We start from the raw sequence: 18,465 nt of genomic DNA, 5'->3' as shown, positions 1-18,465 counted from the left end.
AGTGTTACTGATTCAGTGGGTTAAGGAGGGAACCTGAGAATCTGCATTTCCAGCAAGTTCCCAGGTGATGTGGAGACTGCTGGTTTGAGAACCACTGCTCTGGTGGAAATATCCAACTCTGAGGTAACAGTGGCTGTGAGATGCCTCTGGGTTCATTATTCTTGAGAAAGACTATCCCATTCCATTCTGAAAACATACACAGCCTCCCTTTGATATACTGACCAGCCAGAGATACCAGATTCTCTGCGGACCTGAGGAAAGCTGAACCCATATCTAAGCACCGTCATCCCAACGACCTCAGTGCCTTCTCTCCACATCAGACTTTATCTCCACCTCACCACTCTCCTGGCCCCAACAACTTGCAATGGTCCCAATCAGCCCTTTCTACATGGAACTGCATCCCCCACCTGCTACCTAAACCCTACCTGAGAGCCCCAGAATCCCACCTTCCACTCTGTATCTCCTCACCTCTTCCTGGTTCAGTCTTCCATATGGTCTAGTGTAGAGGGAACTCAGTCCTTGCTCATTAATGGGTACAATGAAACAGACGACATCAAGAAGTGACACTGTAGTGAAAAGAAGGAACACATATAAATTCGCATCTTCCATTTTTCATCACTTTGACCCCTTTGTCCCTCCCTTTTGCTTTCTCTCAAGACTCACTCAAATAACTAGTGACATGGGCAGAGAGGATGCTATAGGGAGCCCTGGTGTGAGTGAGGAAACGGTGCCCTCTGGGAGGACTCGCCCTGGGAGCAGGAAACGAAATAAATTGGATTCTGGCCCCTACAGTGCCCTCAGCAGGTCGCTGCTGGTCAGCTCCGTGTGGTGCACAGCTCCACATGGAGTTAACCACTTTCTCCCTACCTGCTGACTCTAGTGAGGGGGAGACCAGGCTTACCTAAACATAAACAAGCACACACACAGGCATGTCGATGACGGCTAGTAAAACCAGATTCTTCCTTGCCATGCACCAGTTTTGTTGAGACTGATGTATGTTTCTGCAACTCCTCATCTCCTTCCATTTCTCACCCTCCCTAGAATAAGCAAAGCCAAGCGTGTCCCCCATGCGCTGCCCAGAGCAGTCCAGCTGTGCCAACCCTACGCAGCAGGGACTGCGTTTGCCCTGGAGTTCAGCTGGCAGCAGAGCTGCCGATGTGCAAAGCAGAATGGAATCCAGCTTGGCTCTTCCTTGCTGTGTGGGCTCGGCCAGGCTCAGAGAATACATACTTGTTTGTGTCTGGAAACTCAACAGCTGCAGTGCAGGGACTCAGAAAATAGATCTGCAGTGAGAGACCACACCATTATTTCCCCTGGCCAACCTCAACCACCCTTGGAGCCCCGAGAAGGGAAGACTACATTTCCTCTGCTGAGAGTTTGCGTTTTCCTGCTAGTGCTCCTGATGGAAACTGGTACTAGTGTTTGCTAAAGTCCCTAAGGCCCTGATGCGGCAGGTAGCTTGGTCATTCATCTGGATCCTCTGAACACCTGCCAGAAATATTTCAGAGGTGGTACATTAGCATCAAAGTTCATTTCTTTCATCTTTAATGTAAGTGAATCCTTGCCTGGGGTTTATTCTCTGCCCTTTAATTCCCCTGTAGCTGACCAGAGGGATTTGTGAATTTATAAAACTATGCAACATTATTGTTCCCCAGCCCACTTTAGCAAACCATCCCCCTCCCAGGAACATTGTCCAGGGACAATGGGACCATCTTCCCACTAACCCAACATCTTGTCCCTCTGATATGTTCACTAGGTTCTTTGTGTTTGGGGTTTTTAACCAGTGGGCCCTTATAATAAGGACTGTTCTTCTTTCCACGCATCCAAACATATAGTTCTTCTTGCTTTCCTCTGGATCCTTCTTCATTTTTTCCAGGCCTCCCCACCGACAACCAAAAAAAAAAAAAAAAAAAAAAGACATGAACAATAGGAAAATTTTTAAGCATATGTTGGCTTTTGCTTGGTCTTGATATTTTCAACTTCTGGTCCAGGGCAATTAGAGAGGCTTTGTCACCACTGCATTCTTGAGACTGTAAAGTGGTAAGGCGATACGCTTTCACACATAGCCCAGGACTCCCAGGGTCTGAGTCTCCCCTGGTCGTAGGAAAAGAGGCTTGTGAGCCCACAGCAATCTCTGCTCTCTACATGCTCTGCCGCAGATCACCAAGCCCCTCCAGTAAGTAGCCGTGTCCCTTTCACTGTTGGAAATGAGGAGTTGTTTGTAAGAGTGAAAGAAATACGGAATCTACCAAAGAGAATCAAATGTAGTATCACCCTCAGGTTTCCAGATTTCAGCTACCACAGCCTTATCACTTCCTTGTGCCTCTTCAGTCCATCGAAGCCAGATTACTGAACATGCAGCCAAAACAAAACATGAGGTGGGATAAGCATGAGGAAGGAAGACGAGGAAGGCAACATCTTAGGCAAGATTAAGCTACTGCCCCTGACACCTGTCCTTCTCCGCCCTGATTCTGCTCTGTGTAGAGTGGGAGGGGATGCCCTAAGTAAAGGGAAGTGTATCCATCCAGCATGCTGCACCCCAAGGCACTGCCCATGGGTGCAGTTCAGTCAGGAGACAGAGGAAGAGAAGGACACAGCTGTACTCCTGCCCTTGAGAAATACAAATGGGTTTGCTCTCTTTTAGTGGCCCTTGGCTGCAGGACACTATGTCTATGAGAAGCTGCCTTCTGGCACAGCACGTTTTCCTGTGGTCCTTCAAGAAAGCTGCCTATGGACTGTGAGAGACAGAAGTCACTCACCTAAGCTGACATTTTTGCTGGTTCACTCAATAATCACTCAAGTGATATATTGTGGGCATATTTGCCTTACATCTGAAAAAATTCTAGATGGCACAAAATAACACACTTCAGGGGAGCTAAATGTTGGAGCGCTGAGTGAGCAGAGTGCTGGTGTTGTGACCTCCGTGCTTTCCTTGCCTCACTGGCACTCCATCAGCCTTTCCCAGGCACCTGTCTGCTTTCTAGGCTAACGCCTGCCAACAACCTGGGCAGACTTACCACAATCACAGTCTGGTTCATTCTTCTTCAGATGGAGAGTTTCTCTGAGATCCCACTGAAGATACAGTTGGCCTTTCTCACTTAAAATTGAGTGCCAGCCAGCCCACACCCCTCAAAAACTAGATTGAAAAGCTCCTCAAAGACACTGTCCAAGTGTTGGGAAGAGAAAGGTGAGAACCAACATCCAAGTATATTCTGAACAGTAGATGCCAGTGCAGGGAGAGAGAAATATAGGAGCATTCAAAGCCACCTGTCTCTTTTAGAACATGCTTTCCCTCAGGTCTTGGGCTCAGTGGGAAGAGACAGGAAAGTTATGGCTAGTCTTCCATCCCCATGAGCTGCCCAGGCTACCACAGACAGATACACCCTTGCCCCAGGAAAGGAGAGAATAAAGAAGCCTTCCCCAGACCTCACCGTTCCTCATTCCCAAACATCTTGTAAGTCCCAAGGGCACTGGAAGACTTTGTCCTCAGCCAAACACAACTTCCTGTTTCTAAGAAAGGGCAGGGGAAAAAACAGTTGAAAGAGTTTTTGGACACTGGAGATTTTGAGTTTCAGTAAACGCAAATGAATCAGACACATGTGGAATGAATTTCTCCGGAAGAAAAGATGCTGTGAGTTCCTCTTGCTGGACCAGAAAGTGGGAAAGGGGTAGGCTGAGGTAGGAGGCACATCAGAGGCTGAAAGGAGGGAGAAAAGCCATGTGAACATGGGATCAGGGAGAGGGTCCAGTGATGACAAGGGTCAATGTGGGCCCTCCCAAGGCCACATCCTGAACATGCTTATTACTCAGAACTTCTCCATCTCTGAAGTCATAAACTTAAATATCCTACTACCGACCACAATTTCCTATCCTTCCAGATCTCTCACCAGCTCCCATTAAATTTATTCAAGGGACCCCCAGATCTTTGACTACCTCCTTATATACACATTCCTGTGTCTTTATTTCTCCTCTGTCTCCACTTTGTCTTTCCTTGTGCTGCTTTAGATTCCATGTTCCCTCACCTCCACTTCAGTCTTGCCTAACAGCCCCAACTTCCTTGTCCCATTGACATTCCGTGGAGCTCAACAAGCAGAGCCTCACTCCAGAACCCCTCAACCGTCTGCTTCATGCCCATCATCATCATGTTAACAACCAGGCTCCACAACACTGAGGGAAATCACACAGGTACCACTAAAGAGTTTGGGGCCCCAGTGGAAATTCTGACCAGCAACCTAAGCAGGCTTCTTGTACACTCTCTCCACTGTCCTAAAACTCATGATCCTACCACATTTCCCCTTACTATGAGTATATGACCTTACCTCCTACTACCAAGTGGTACCCAAAACTGCATCTCCCATGATAGAAGGGAGAGAGAGGACAGTCTCACAATTAACAGGTCAAGGTACAGACATGAATCTAAAGGAACATTAGAATTCTACCTTATTTTGGATCCAGAAGCTATATTCCAATTGCTGTCAAGTCTACAGGAAGGTGAAGATACAGAAGATAATCTCTCTACCTTATTAAATTAATCTCTCAACTCTTCCAAAGGTCATGGCATATCAAGTCTAGACATCCAGGACTCACATATGGCTCAATTTCCCCATCCCATCATCCTTGTTGACCCCTCTGTTCGCCACTTGGTGCCTTTTCTATCCAGAGAAATGCCTTTTCTTGGGCTTGGCCCCTGGCGGGATTTATCAGTCATTCCATTCCATGTAGAGTCACCGCTACATGGAGCTTCAGATCTCAAGGGTGGAGGAGGTGAAGAAGGAAAAAGCCCTCACAGGGATAGGTCCAAGGATAATATATCTTAAAGACAATAGACTCCACCACACTAACTTTGGCCTCCTGCTAGCCTATCTCTGATGTGCTGTAATGCCAAAAGAATGTCCCCCTCTTCTCCACCTGGAGTTATTTACCAAAGGCCCCTTCTGTTTCCTCAGCCTCAAAATATGCTAGATCTCAAGAAAGGGGATGGGTGGGAGGGGAGAAAAACATACCCTACAAAAAAATGAAAGCCATCATACAAGAATGCTCAATTTCTTGCCACCAATCCTAAGGCCTTACCTATGGCTATACCTGTTCTTTTAAAACTCATCCTTTCTTCCTGTTTCTGTTACATGACAAGGTATTTCCCTACTATCAGAATTAATTCTTTCTGGAAACCACAGCTCTCCATCTTTTCAAGCCCTCTCCTGTAGATTTAGCTTCTACCTCTCTGCTGCTTCCTTCCCATGAGAGTCTGAAGGCACTGCCTCATCTTGCTGCTGCCATGTTGCAGCCCTATCTCTTCACACTCCCCTCACTCAGTGTGTGCTCTTCATTCCCTCTGGACATCCATCTGCATTATTCCCTTGTCCTGAAAAGTCCTTTTTCCCTTTTCTCTTCTCCTCACTTCAACAAACTCCTACTTATTCTTCAAGCTCCAGAGTCAAGGTCACTTCCTCAAAGAAGCCCCCATGCTGGGTTAAACACCTTCATGGCATTGTGCAGTTCACATTTCAAATATGCAGCACACTGGGAGTCCTTCCTGTTTTCTCTGCTGGACCCACAGCAGTGTTGTGTTGGCTTACATAAAGCAAGCACCTTATAAATGAAGAAACAAATGATCAAGTTTTTTCCTACCTCAATACATTTACATCACCCCCCACGTTCCTCTCTGCTCCTTCTATAGTCAAGCTTGGGAGAATTGCTCTCCCCCTCATCCCCTAATAATCCAGCTCTCTCCACAACTGCCCACAGGGACTGACTTGCCAAGGTTGTCAATGACCTTGTGCTAAATTCAGCAGACATTCCTCTCTCCTACTGCCTGAGTTCTGGCCCTCCTTCATAGTTGTGGAGATCCTCAGGGTTCTACTCAGTCTTCAGTCTTCCTGGGTGATCTCATATGCTCCCATTGTTTCAGTTTTTTCCACATGCTGATCACTTCCAAATTTAAATCCTGAGGCTGTGTCAGGGGTCCCCAAGACCACCCCACATTTGGAAACACACTGAAGAACTCACAGGACTTAGCTTGTAGCTGTTCTCATGGCTGAGGTTTCTTGCAGAGACACTGCTGAATTATAAGGGACAAAGACACAGTCAGAGTCTGGAAGAATCCACATGAGGCTTCTTTGTGCTCTCTTCCTCCATGAGGGGATACACAAAGCATAGTCTTTCTCTAAAACATGTGTGTGATGTTTCTGCTTGGGGAAGCCCGTGAGAGACTCAGTGCCCAATGTTTTAATTGGTGGCCAGTCTACTAAGCTACCTATGCCTAGCACGTACAAAAATTCCAGACTTCCAGAAGGAAAGTAGGTGTTCAGCATAAATCATATTGTCTGCACAGTCTAGCCACAGGGAACTGGCCTTATCAGTCAACTGTTGGCTGGGACACTCTGAGAGCCAAGTTCTCAGACACCAGCCAAGGGCCCACCATGCAATCAGGTCTTTCTAAGGACAGCAGTGGCAGGCCTGTTGTAGTCACTGCTTTCTGGCTGGAGCTGGCTCCTGAAACACAGGCCCATGTGTTTCCAACTTCCACCAGACTCAGTGTCCTCAAACTCACCCTCTTCCTCCCAGCTGCTGTGACTATGACCTATCCTCTGTTTCTCCTTCTTCCCACCCATCCTATCCACTGGCCCCCAAATGCAACCACTCCCCTCTACTCCCACTGCTGCTCAGGGTCATCATACCCCTAGGATGGCTACAACATCCCTCAGAATAGGCCTGTCTCATTCTGTTTGACATCCCTCCAATCTGATGCTCATATTATTCAGAGTCATCTTTTAAATATGAAAACTGGATCACTTCATTTCATTTAAATCTTATAATGGCTCATCAATGCACTAAGAATATAAATCTAAAACTCTTTTTGGTTTTTGAGAGAGAGAGAGAATCCCACGAGGGTCAAAGAGGGAGAGAGAGAGAAGGAGAGAAAGAGAAGTGGGGCTCACCTGAAGTGGGCTCAAACTCATAAACTGTGAGATTATGACCTGAGCCAGAGTCTGATGTTTAACCAACTGAGCCACCCAGGTGCCCCTAAATCTAAAACTCTTAACAAGACCACCAAGTTCCTAAGTGTACTATCCCATAACAGCTCCCAGTCTTATTTTACGTGACTCTTCTCCTCTGGTGACATTTGTGTCTTGTCAGTTACTCACCAAGCCCTTTCTCATCCAAGGGCTTTACACATGCCCTTCCCAAGCCTGGGATGTTCTTTCCTCTGCCCATTCCTGACTCTCTTCGACTCATCCTCAGGGTCCCAGGTTGAAAGCCATGTCCTCAGGAAGTCCTCCCCCATTTTCCCCAGTCTAAATAATGCCCCATTACTCTCTTTCATAAAAGTAATTGCAAATGTCTTATGTGCATTGTTCATGCCATGCCTCCCTCTCCTCCCCAACTAGACTGCAACCTCCATGAGGATGAGGACTCTTGGTTCACTGCTGGATATCCAGAGCCAAGATAGTGCCAGCCACCTGGTTGTGTGCTGTCTCCATTGGCTCGGGCTGCCCTAATGAAGTACCATGGACAGGGTGGCTTAAACAACAAATGTTTCTGGAGAGACCAGGGTGCCAGCCTGATCAGTTCCTGGTGGCGACCTACTATCTGGCTTGTAGATGGCCACCTTTGTACACAATTCTGGGGAGAGAGTGAGAACACAAGTTCTCTGGAGTCTCTTCCCATATGGACAGAAATATCATGAAGGCCCTACCTTTGTGACTTCATCTAAACCTACTTCCTCCTAAAGGCCCCATCTCCAAATACCATCACACTGGAGGTTGGGGGTACAACATATGAATTCGGGGGTGGGATCCATAGTGTGTGCTCTCAGTGTTCGGGGAACAAATGAGTGAATTGCTGATGGAGTGGTGTCTCTCAAATGCATACTTAATCTTGTTATTCCTTTCCCCAAAGTTCTTTCATGATTCCCTCTGCCTCTAGAATAATTTCCTAAGCCCTTGGCATAGCATCTGAGCCTGTAATAACCCAGCCCCTACCTCTGTGTCCTGTGTCTCTCTCAATGGTGGCCCCTGGAAAGCTCCCCTTTCCCCTTCAGGAGTGTGTCCAGTGCTCCTGTCTTCTTCCACATCCCTGCCACCTTGGGGCAGTGGCACTGGACCTTGTTCAGACACCGCAGCAGAGGTGGCACATCTGAAGATGCCTAGTGACCAGATGCATAAAACTGCCAGAAGCCTGAGCTCCTAGGAGCTGGAAAAAAATGTATCCAAGAGAGGAAAGAGCCACATATATGAGCTTGACCTGAGTCCTTCCTTCCTGGAGGGAGGATGTTGTGACAAGTTTGGTGTCTACCACTCTGCACTAGGTGTCACCAGTTACACAGCCCCTTGCCACCCTGGGGAACTCCCCCTACCTGTTGGGTGGAGTAGAGATAGTCCCACCACTCCAGCACCACCATCACCCCACACTGTCACTCACTGAGAAAACGAGGGCACCCTTGTCATACCTCTGCATGGATCCTTCCCAAGTTTGGTGAGTGATTAATGGGTGAGCATAGCACAGCAGACACTTGATCTGCATGTATTCTTTGCCTCTCTTCCTGTCCCCTGTCTTGCAAGCCCATGCCCTGACTTCCACATTAAACCTGTACTTCAAGATCAAAGGTTTCCAGCCCTGGTACTTCTCCCACCATACTTCCTCCCACTCCCTGGACAACTGGCAATGCCCTCATCATGTTGTGAACTACCTCAGTGGATATTCTATCGATGCCGGTAAATTAGTCCATAATTCCTCTTGTCTGAATAGTCTCTATATATCTGCTGATGGAAATGAAATTTGGGGGTGAATTTGCTAGAACTCCAGTCTCCCACCATATTCCAAACTGCCCACTGATTCTGATGTCACATATATGGCAAAGGGGTTCATGTGTGTATTAGAAAGAAGTAGGCTGATATTAGATGATCTGGCTTCAAGTTTTGTGCCTGTCACTCATCAATTAGGTGACCATGGGCAAGCCACATAGTCCTTCTGAGCCTCAGTTTCTTCATCTAGAAAATGTCCTTAGAAAATTTGCATAAGAATCAAAGGAAAGAATGTTATATGAAGGTGTTTTGCCAATTATCACATTCTACAGAAATGGAGGGAATTCAGTGCTTTAAGTATTAGGAGCTTGGGGGCACCACTTGCTGGAAAGGCACTCTGGTTACAAACAAACCCTTGGGTTGGAGGAGGATGTAGGCAGAGAGGAGAAAGAAAAGAATAAACTTACCTAATTTATTGAACACCAGAACTCACAGCATAATTCTCTGCATGATGGCACATTGGAGAGAATTAGAACAAAAGTGCAAGCCTGGACATGTTTGACTCAGTGGTCCAGGACTTTAAATACAGTGCCATGTAAAGTGCAGACCACACTCCTCTCCCCTCTGAGTACTGAGCTTTTGGGAAATAAACATAAGATTTGAGGACTAAACGTCAATTTTATTTTTTTATAGTAGCAAAAGACTGGAAACTACCAGATGCCCATCCAGATGGGACTCATTAATTGTGGAAATTCATTCAATGAAATACTCTGCAGCCATTTAAAAAGATGAAAAAACCACAAGGTGTATGTGCATACGTTTGCATGTATTATAAAGTACTTATAATGTACTTATAAAGTACATTACTTATAAAGTACTTATAAAGTATGTACTATAAAGTATGTCTGGAAGGACATATAAGACACTGCAAACACTGGTTAACTCTACAGGGGGGACTAAGAAGCTGGGAGAACAGGAATGCTGGAAGACTTCACTCTCTGCCCTTTTGTGCCTTTTCAATTTTGAACTGTGTGACAATGAGCCTGCATTGTGTGTGCATGTATGTGTGTGTGCAAGTGCGTGTGTGTACATCAGCATTACTGGACTAGATAACTCTTGGACCAAGAGTCAATGGGCTCCCCATTTTCTAATACTTAGGTGTCCACCCTAAGTTCAGACTCCATGACCTACATGGGGTGGAGGGGGGAGAATCAAATCCAGACAGTGCTGGGAAGGATAGAAACAACAGAACACTTGCCATCAGTCTCCGGGCAGGACTGACACGGTCTATGGACAGCAGCACCCTTTTGCCCAGTCTCAGCAGTGGGAAGAGAAGGATTGGAAATGTCTCCCACTGGGTGTCTTCTCCCTGCTGTGGTGGTGTAAAGAATGGGATGAGAAGCATCCTCACTCACAGTACCAGAACAGTTAGCATCGAGTGGAGGAATAATAGATGGGTCACATGTAAAACAGTGGAGCTGGGAGAATGGATGTCCAGAAGGAAGGTGATAAGAGGCAATGAGGCTAAGTTGAAGGATTAGGGGAAAAAAATAAGTGGTGTCAGGGTGTCACGGGTCACAAACTCTCGTAAGGGCCAGAAAATGAGAGAATGGTCCTGAATAGGACCCAAATCTTTTATATTGCATCCATTAGTGAGACTGAAGAGTAAAAAAGATGTAACCTTTGATCTGGCACAGTTATCAAGGATGCTGACAAAATAGGTCAATGACAAACCCTCACCAGAGCATGATTCAGTCTGCTTCTAAGGAAGCCCCTCCCTTTCCTGATCCCTCACTGTTCTTCACTGCATTCCCGCCCCCCACATTTAGAAAAGTCTCTTCGTTTGGTGTTCCAATGTTCTGTTTTACATTTGATTTTGTTCAGCAGCAGCGGTTGCTTAGCCAGTTTCTGCTTAGGAGCCCAAGAGCCAAGAAACGACACAAGAGGAGCAAGGCCTGGGCAGGCTCAGAAAATGCCAGAGATGCTGCCACCGAGCCTCCTCCACCAAGACTGCCAGGAGAGCTTTGCAAATGGAATCAATCTGAATGTAGCTGATGGGAACCATCTGAATGAAGGAAGCCAGTACAAACAGAAACTCTTGAGTTTCCCACTGCAGTAGCCTGGAGTGGCTTCCCAACGGTTTCTCCTCGTATGCATTTGCTTTTCTATCACAAGGAAGACACATGCTTCTTCTTGGAAAAGTCTCCAGATCATGACTGTTTAAACCGTGACCTCACAAACCCCACTCTCCCTCAAGCCCACTCAGTGCTCAGTGCTGTAGCCTGCCTGGTGGCTATTTGCCCTTGTCGCTCACTGTGGTCAGTACGTTTCTATGTAAGGCAGGTGGGAGGCCGATGTTGCTCACAGTATGCTGCCTTCGCTTCCCTGGAACTTGAAAAGGCAGAAAACCTCACCTACTAACCACGTATATCCCCACTGCCCCCAAATAAAAGACCAAGATACCTCCCAAATGTGGTCAAGGAATCTAGGGTGTTCCACTGTAATTCCCAAGCATACCTGATGTCCAACACATTCAGTGTCCAACACAATACAGTGAATGTAGTAACATTCACTGTAACACATCTCAGATGAAGTTATGATAAAGGAATGTGATTATTTCCCTAGAGCTGAGGGAAAAGAGTCAGTTAATAAAACCAGGACAGAGGTTGTCTAGCAAATTCCAAGCAAGGATTCTAATACCTGGCATTGGATCCTAGGCTGCTCTGTCTTCATGGTGGAAAATCAGAACAGTCTCAAGAGATACTAACTTTAGATGGATGTTGTTTCAGCAGGGTCCTGTTTCCTTTTCCTGATCCCATTTTTACCATGCAACTTGCCCAACTTTAATTTAGAGCAGTTAGCCAGTTCCAGCTGCCCCAACAGATTGGGACCACTATAACTTCACATTGTGCTTTATCAATCAGGCACCCTTAATGTCTAGCCAACATGGATCTGGGCAAATGCCACATAGGGATTTGGCATCTGCAGAGCTTTGGTTCAGACCAGGGACCCATGGTGATTGATGGTGCTGTGATTCAATATTTAGGAACCGTTGAGCCACCAGTCCAGAAACAATTAAACCGTTGGTCAAGGAGTTGCTCTGCTTCTCAGGTTCTCTGAAGGATAACTTAGCTACGTGTTACTCTGAGCATAAACATTATGCTGACCTTGATCCAGGAATTTAAACAGTGTCATTTCATGTAAACGTTAACAAATACTTTCTTGCTGAAGTGGTCTGTTTTCAGGATGGGTTAGGGTTTCTTCTCTACAAAAGCACTTTGGGGCATTGGATTTTAAACTCACAGTCAGATCTGCATTTCTTCTCTCATTTACGTTGCTTAGCCTTCCAAGCATCAATACCAGCTCCTAAGGTTGAGGGAGCCCTCTGCTGATGGCTTGGGTGTAACTTCACAGCACAAAGCAAGGAAAACTGGTCAAAATCTAAACGACTCTCGAATCTGAAAGCCAAAACGTGTCTCTAGATCTGGAGCAGATTTCTTGTGTAAAAAGCCAGGTTCTAGAAATGTCCCTAATTTCCTCAGACTATGCACATTGTTTCAGGTTTCATTCTCTCTGGAAACAGAAAACAAAAGGCCTGGAAAATGGTTCTCGTCCTATGCATACAGAGAGCTACATACTGCTGTGCACACACACACACACACACACACACACTCGTACACACTCACACACACTGCAACTTCAGCACCATGATCCAGTGCAAGAAGGCTCTTCTCTGGGTGTGCAGGTCTGGAGTAAAAGAGTGGAAGGTGCCTGAGCATATATAGCATCCCAGAATCATGGGAATGGATTTAGGAACATTCGCCCTTTGTGGTGTGTCCAGATGAAGAACTCTGATGAGGCCACAGCTTGAAAGAGGAATTCTTCCCAGCAACTGTGGCCTTGATGCTAGAGGTTAACAGCTTAACACCAGACTGTAGTGCCCAATTCCAAACTCTAAAAATTAATGGTGATAAGGGTGGGCTGCCTGCCAAGGCCTGTGGTGTGAATCCCAAGAGAAGCACCTTCTATTTTGAGATCTCTCTCAATCCACAATGTGCTGTCCTGTGCTTTGATGCATGTCCCACCTCTTTGACTACGTGCCTTTTTCCACAAGTTTTTTATTCCTAAACTTTCTTGAACTTTCAACCCATAGACAGTGATGACCCATCTCACTCACCAAAAAGAATAGTCATGTGCAAATATGAGTCAAATACCTGACTCAGATGCCAGTAGGAAGAACTAATGGTCTAACCCTTGCCTTGCCAAAAGCATCGGAAGAAAGAGAGGGGAAATGGTAAGTAGAAAATAAACTAAACCCTGGCAAAAGAGGATAAAAACACAGTAAGTTTCTTTTCCTTGAGAGGGCTCCCCTGAAAAGGAAAAAGTACAACTCGAACCACATAGTAGAGCCAACACCATCCAATAACTGTATATATAAAAAGAACCATCTCTGGAAAATGGAAATTTGGAAAGATGCTACACCCCGACTCGAAAGTCTTCAGTGACTAGGGCACCTGGCTGGCTCAGTCGGTTGAGTGTCTGACTTCAGCTCAGGTCATGATCTCGCATTTCATGAGTTCCAGCCCCCACATTGGACTTGCTGCTGTCGGCCTGTCAGCACAGAGCCCGCTTCAGGTCCTGTCCTTCTCTCTCTCTGCCCCTCCCCTCCTTACTGTCTCTCTCAAGAAAAAATAAATAAAACATTAAAAAAATTTTTAAAGGCTTCAGTGACTCCCATTGCCCATATAAAATCTAAACTCTGTAAGAGGATATTCAAGTGTCCTTACCTCTCCTGCCACAATCCCCACCCCTGCTCCTGCCTGCCCCAACACCTGTACACACACCTCACTCTCACCTTAGCTATTAAGCCACTCTTACTTCACGTTTTTCCTGCTGCTATTCCGTCCTTCCTTGGTCAGGGACCTGCCCATCCTCCAAGAGGGAGCTCAAATATCCCATCCTCCATGAAAGGTTCTCCAGCTTCTCCAGCTCTCCCAGACAAAATAACCTGCTCTCTCCCCTATGTTCCCAAAGGATTGTGTCTATACCTCCCTCCACCCCCACCATTATCATACTTACATATAGTCTCACTGTCCAGTCTTCTCTACAATTTATAAGTTGAGATCAAGATCACATATTCATTTTTGCATCCTCCCTCAAATTCCCACCTCCACGCCCCCCACTCCATGTCACCCCATGCCCCCCACCCCCGACCCTCATTGCTCCTGCCAAGGGTTTGTCCTAGCAACTTCCACATGAGAGGTTCTCAATACATCGTTCCGTTAAATTAAATCCATAACTAAGAGGATTAGGAGCAAATACAGTCACTCCAAAGACAGAAGAAAGGCAGTACCATGATGACAGGCAAGTGACATATTCCTCCAGATCCTAACTAATAAGAACTCTCATTTGTCACTTTCAAGGTGGCTCATCTAGAAGCTGCTCAGGATTTTCAATTCCTTCAGCTTAAAGACCCTGCCTTCTACATGTGACAATAGAGCACTGAGAACAATTACTTTTTAAACTTTTTTAAAAGCTTTTATTTTTTGAGAGAGAGAGAAAGAATGTGAGCAGGGGAGGGGCAGAGAGAGGGAGACACAGAATCTGAAGCAGGAGCCAGGCTCTGAGCGGTCAGCACAGAGCCCAACGTGGGGCTCAAACCCACGAACCGCAAGATCATGACCTGAGCAGAAGTCTGACACCCAATCGACTAAGCCACCCAAGCACCCCAAACAATTTTTGAGCAACTGTTAATTGGGGGACGGGAGCAGACACTTTACAGCCATCTGTTAGGACCTTGTCATAAAAGGCAGGGCGGAGCAGGGCACAGTACGTGGGTGTCTCAGTCACTTAAGCATCCAACTCTAGTGTTAGCTCAGGTCATGATCTTGTGGTTTTAGAGGTTCAAGCCCCACATTGGGCTCTGTGCTGGCAGTGCAGAACCTGCTTGGAATTCTGTCTCCCTCTCTCTCTGCTCTTTCCACCATTCATGCTGTCTCTGTCTCTCTCAAAATAAATAAGTAAACTTTTTAAAAAAAAATTTAAAAACATACACAATTGAACACGTCCAATCAAGTGTTTGTCCACCAAGGTGGTCATGATAGTGACACATGGGCTTTGGAGTCTAACAAATCTGTGTTTAAATCCAGGCTAACTATTGTAACCTCTAGGTACATGCCTCTAACCTCCATGACCCTAAGATGGAGCTAATAAAATCCCTCTTCACAGAGTTGCTTTTAGGATTAAATGAGATTTTGAGTATCCAATACTTAATGACTCACAACAAATGCTCACTAAGTGGAAGCTTTTGTTATTACAGTAATGATTCTATAATTTAACACATTTCTTAAAGTTCTGTTTTGAAAGAACTTCAAAGCCCCTCTATAAGCTACATGCAAAATTCACTGATTTTTCCCCCTGATTTTTTGTATTCCTCCTTTTGTGCTAAAATATCATGATATTTGAGTCTTCATTTTATTAATCATATTTATCTAAAAATTATATTTAGGAGATACCAAGTGAAATGTGTGCATTTTTGGTAACTGTGTACTTCTGGTGACTGTACAGTTTGAAATACTATTTTTTATCAAGTTTTATAAAAGTGAAAAAAATTAAAAAATAACAATTATATTTAGAGGTTTACAAAAGCCAAAGCCACTATTTAAAGAAAAAGTTTTGTGACCACTGATTATATGTTTCAGGTACTCATGGAGTTTCAAAGGCATTGTTCAAAACCTAAATTCTCTAATAAAAGGTTAGACACACTGTTCTGGCTTAATCAAATCATCAAGTACTTACTGAGTATGAATATGAAGGCTATTTTGGGATGACAATCATAAAAATCAGGTCTTCTGAGTTCATAACATAGAATCCCAAGAAATCTAAAACTGTGGAAGCAACCCAACATGGAAGCTGGGTTAAGCTGACATTCTAGAAGGCTCCAGGGAACTTCAATGGAGTGATATTCTCTGAGCTCCCTTTGGGACCTGAGAATAACTTTAATTATTACCTCATATTGCACTGCTTAGCCAGAGAATGTCCTTGAAAGGTCACTGGATTCACTAATAAATATTGCCAAGGCTCTGCTTTTTCAATAGTGGATTATTATTCCTCCAATCAATAAGTACTTCCTGGCCCCTCTTACATATAGGACATACTACTTAATACTATAGGAGTCACAAAGAAGATAATGCATGACCCTTGACTTCCTGGGCTTTCCATTCCAGGCGACACTAGAATTCCAATCTAAAATCTGCCAATTCTAATCAGCATATAAGCCTATAGGTTATGACATATACATACAATCAGGCATTAAGTAAATAGTCAAAACAAGGCATGCTATAGAGAGAAAGATACCTGTGGATGAGAGTGGCCATGGAGGTCCTGGAATTAAATTCATCCTAATGGATAGAAAGCCTTTGAACAGTCAGAGAGAAGGGGAGCTATTTTAGGAGAGATCAGTACAGTAGTGGCATAGTGACAGAAGTGGCCTAGGAAAATAGAAAGTAAAGCAATCCAATTAAGCAGAAGCTAAAGTAAGGATGTGGCTAGTTCTAAGATGGGAACAGTATTGGAACCAGACTGTAAAGAATCTGAATGGCAGGAATTCATATTTCATGCTGCATAGATCAGGAAGTGATGGTCTGCTGTGACACATTGTAGGAAGTCAGGCAGGAGATCTGAAATGCTGAACTTTCTTTCAATGAGCCCTTTTATTTTGTTTTAAGTTTGTTTGTTTGTTTATTTTGAGAGCGAGATAGCGTGTGCACAGCAAGAGAGGGGCAGAGAGAGAGAGGAAGAAACAGAATCCAAAGCAGGCTCCAGGCTCTGAGCAGTCAGCACAGAGCCCAACATGGGGCTCAAACTCACAAACCATGAGATCATGACCTGAGCAGAAGTCAGTTGCTTAACCAACTGAGCCACCCAGGTGCCCCTCAATGGGCCCTTTTGACATTAGCTCCATTGTCCAAGGGATTCATAGGTGACTGAGTTGAAATCTTCTACCTCAAGAAAAATAAAATAAAAGATTTGGGGTTTAGCTGTACATCTTGGTCTTCCCATGTTTACCCTGGCCTCTCTGACCAAGGGTCATGAGTAATGGGTGACAGAAGTAGGAAGAGCCAAAGAAACTCAGAGCTGCTGGTAGCTGGAAAGACATTGTTCCTGGCAGGGAAATCCGCCCCCACCTATGCCTGGGATAAAGCAGTGGGATTAGGTGGTTTGCTGGGCCCCATGGCATGGTCTGTGGTGCTGTCAGCAGCCTTTCATCAAAACATGATGGGGTAACACACCATGGAGGCTGGTTCATGTTCTGGATATTAAATGCGGGCTTACGTGTCCCTCTATTTATACATGCACCCAGGCCTGCTGGATGACTGCCATTCCATTCACAAGAGATAGAATAAAACCCTCCCCATGTAGCACTCTGGGACACACACTGCACATTCCTGGAAGCAGCAGGCAAGAAAGGGTTTGACCTCCAACCACAAAAAGGAATCCAGCAGGGGAAACCACAGTGGCCTAACAAACCACAAAGAGAAATCCATTCTCAGAGTGTGTAAATTTGGTCTTGGTAAAAGCAGTAGGTGGGATTTTGAACAAACCACACTGATTTTGAAGGATGGAAAGGCCAGATGAAGGGCCCTGAGAGCACTATTTGTTTCGTTCATATCAGTTTCATTGTCAAACTACAGTCTTCTCAAAATCCTACCAATGGGAGACCACATAGTTTACTCCAACTTCATTCCCTGATTCATCGGGCACATCCCACAACTGTCCTTCCCCAGATAAAGGAGAACAGACTGCAGAAGTTAATGTAGCTGGTGTGGGAATTGGCTAAACGGAGTGTGAAAGCCCGGGAGATACAACTGGAAAGCAGCTCACCCTTACGAAATCTATTGCCGCGTAGATCTTTAGTTCCAAATCACAATCTGGTTCCCCATCCTTGAGCATTTACAGTTAGATTATTTTATTTTATTTTATTTTATTTTATTTTATTTTATTTTAGGAAGTCCACTTCCTTCCTAAAACTTCCCTTAAGGAAGGGATTGCAAGACCCGGATGCTTCCTCATTTGAACTTGTTCTAATTTCCTGGTACTTTTTACATATCTCATTTTATATAATTAATCTACATAAACAGCTTTCCACAGCCCCCGCTATGAGTTTGTAAACTCCTATAGGCAAGCTATCATTTCCTCCCTCCCTTCACATCACCTTAAACATCAGAGATACTCAATAAACTCTTGTTGAAACTACATAGAAACCATAAAACCTCAATGGGTTTTGAATAAATGTTGTTGATTCACTCATCGACTTTTAGAGCAAAATGGCACGCTTAAGCAAAATACAAATATCACTCCAAATAAAGATCATGATGCAAACAGTATTGCTGTCTGGCCAGACTCTGACTCCCTCTGAGCAGATGACTGGGCATTGAAACCAGTGCTATTCAAATATAAAAATGGAGGGGCAGCAGGCCTTGGAAAGTGACCACCAACCTTGAAGAAAAAAGGCAAATATCAGGATTCTGACACCCAGATTCCTTCACTCCCATCCCTTCCTCTTCACTGCCATGGTCGTACTTTCTTGGCCAGTACCCACACCTTCTTCTCCCCCACCCCTTGATTTCAAGTGCTCACAGTCTCACACTGTGGCAGTTGGCTTCCAATTGGTTTTCCAGTTGAATAGCTTCAACGGTTGCCAATTATTTTCTTGATGATT

General features: G+C 45.1%; 1 long non-coding RNA gene across 1 annotated transcript in view; it reads right to left on the bottom strand.

The window, feature by feature from the left end:
• The window catches only part of LOC121035646 (uncharacterized), a 33,514-nt gene extending 17,766 nt beyond the window's left edge, over nt 1–15,748 (bottom strand). The window contains exon 1 of the long non-coding RNA XR_005793004.1: nt 15,543–15,748. This is a non-coding gene — a long non-coding RNA (uncharacterized LOC121035646). The remainder of the gene's footprint in view (nt 1–15,542) is intronic.
• Between the last annotated feature and the right edge of the window lie 2,717 nt (nt 15,749–18,465).

The sequence above is a fragment of the Herpailurus yagouaroundi genome, unplaced genomic scaffold (assembly GCF_014898765.1).
Source record: "Herpailurus yagouaroundi ecotype Mexico unplaced genomic scaffold, PumYag 161, whole genome shotgun sequence".
Classification (NCBI taxonomy): Eukaryota; Metazoa; Chordata; class Mammalia; order Carnivora; family Felidae; genus Herpailurus; species Herpailurus yagouaroundi.
This window is presented reverse-complemented; position numbering and strand designations above follow the sequence as displayed.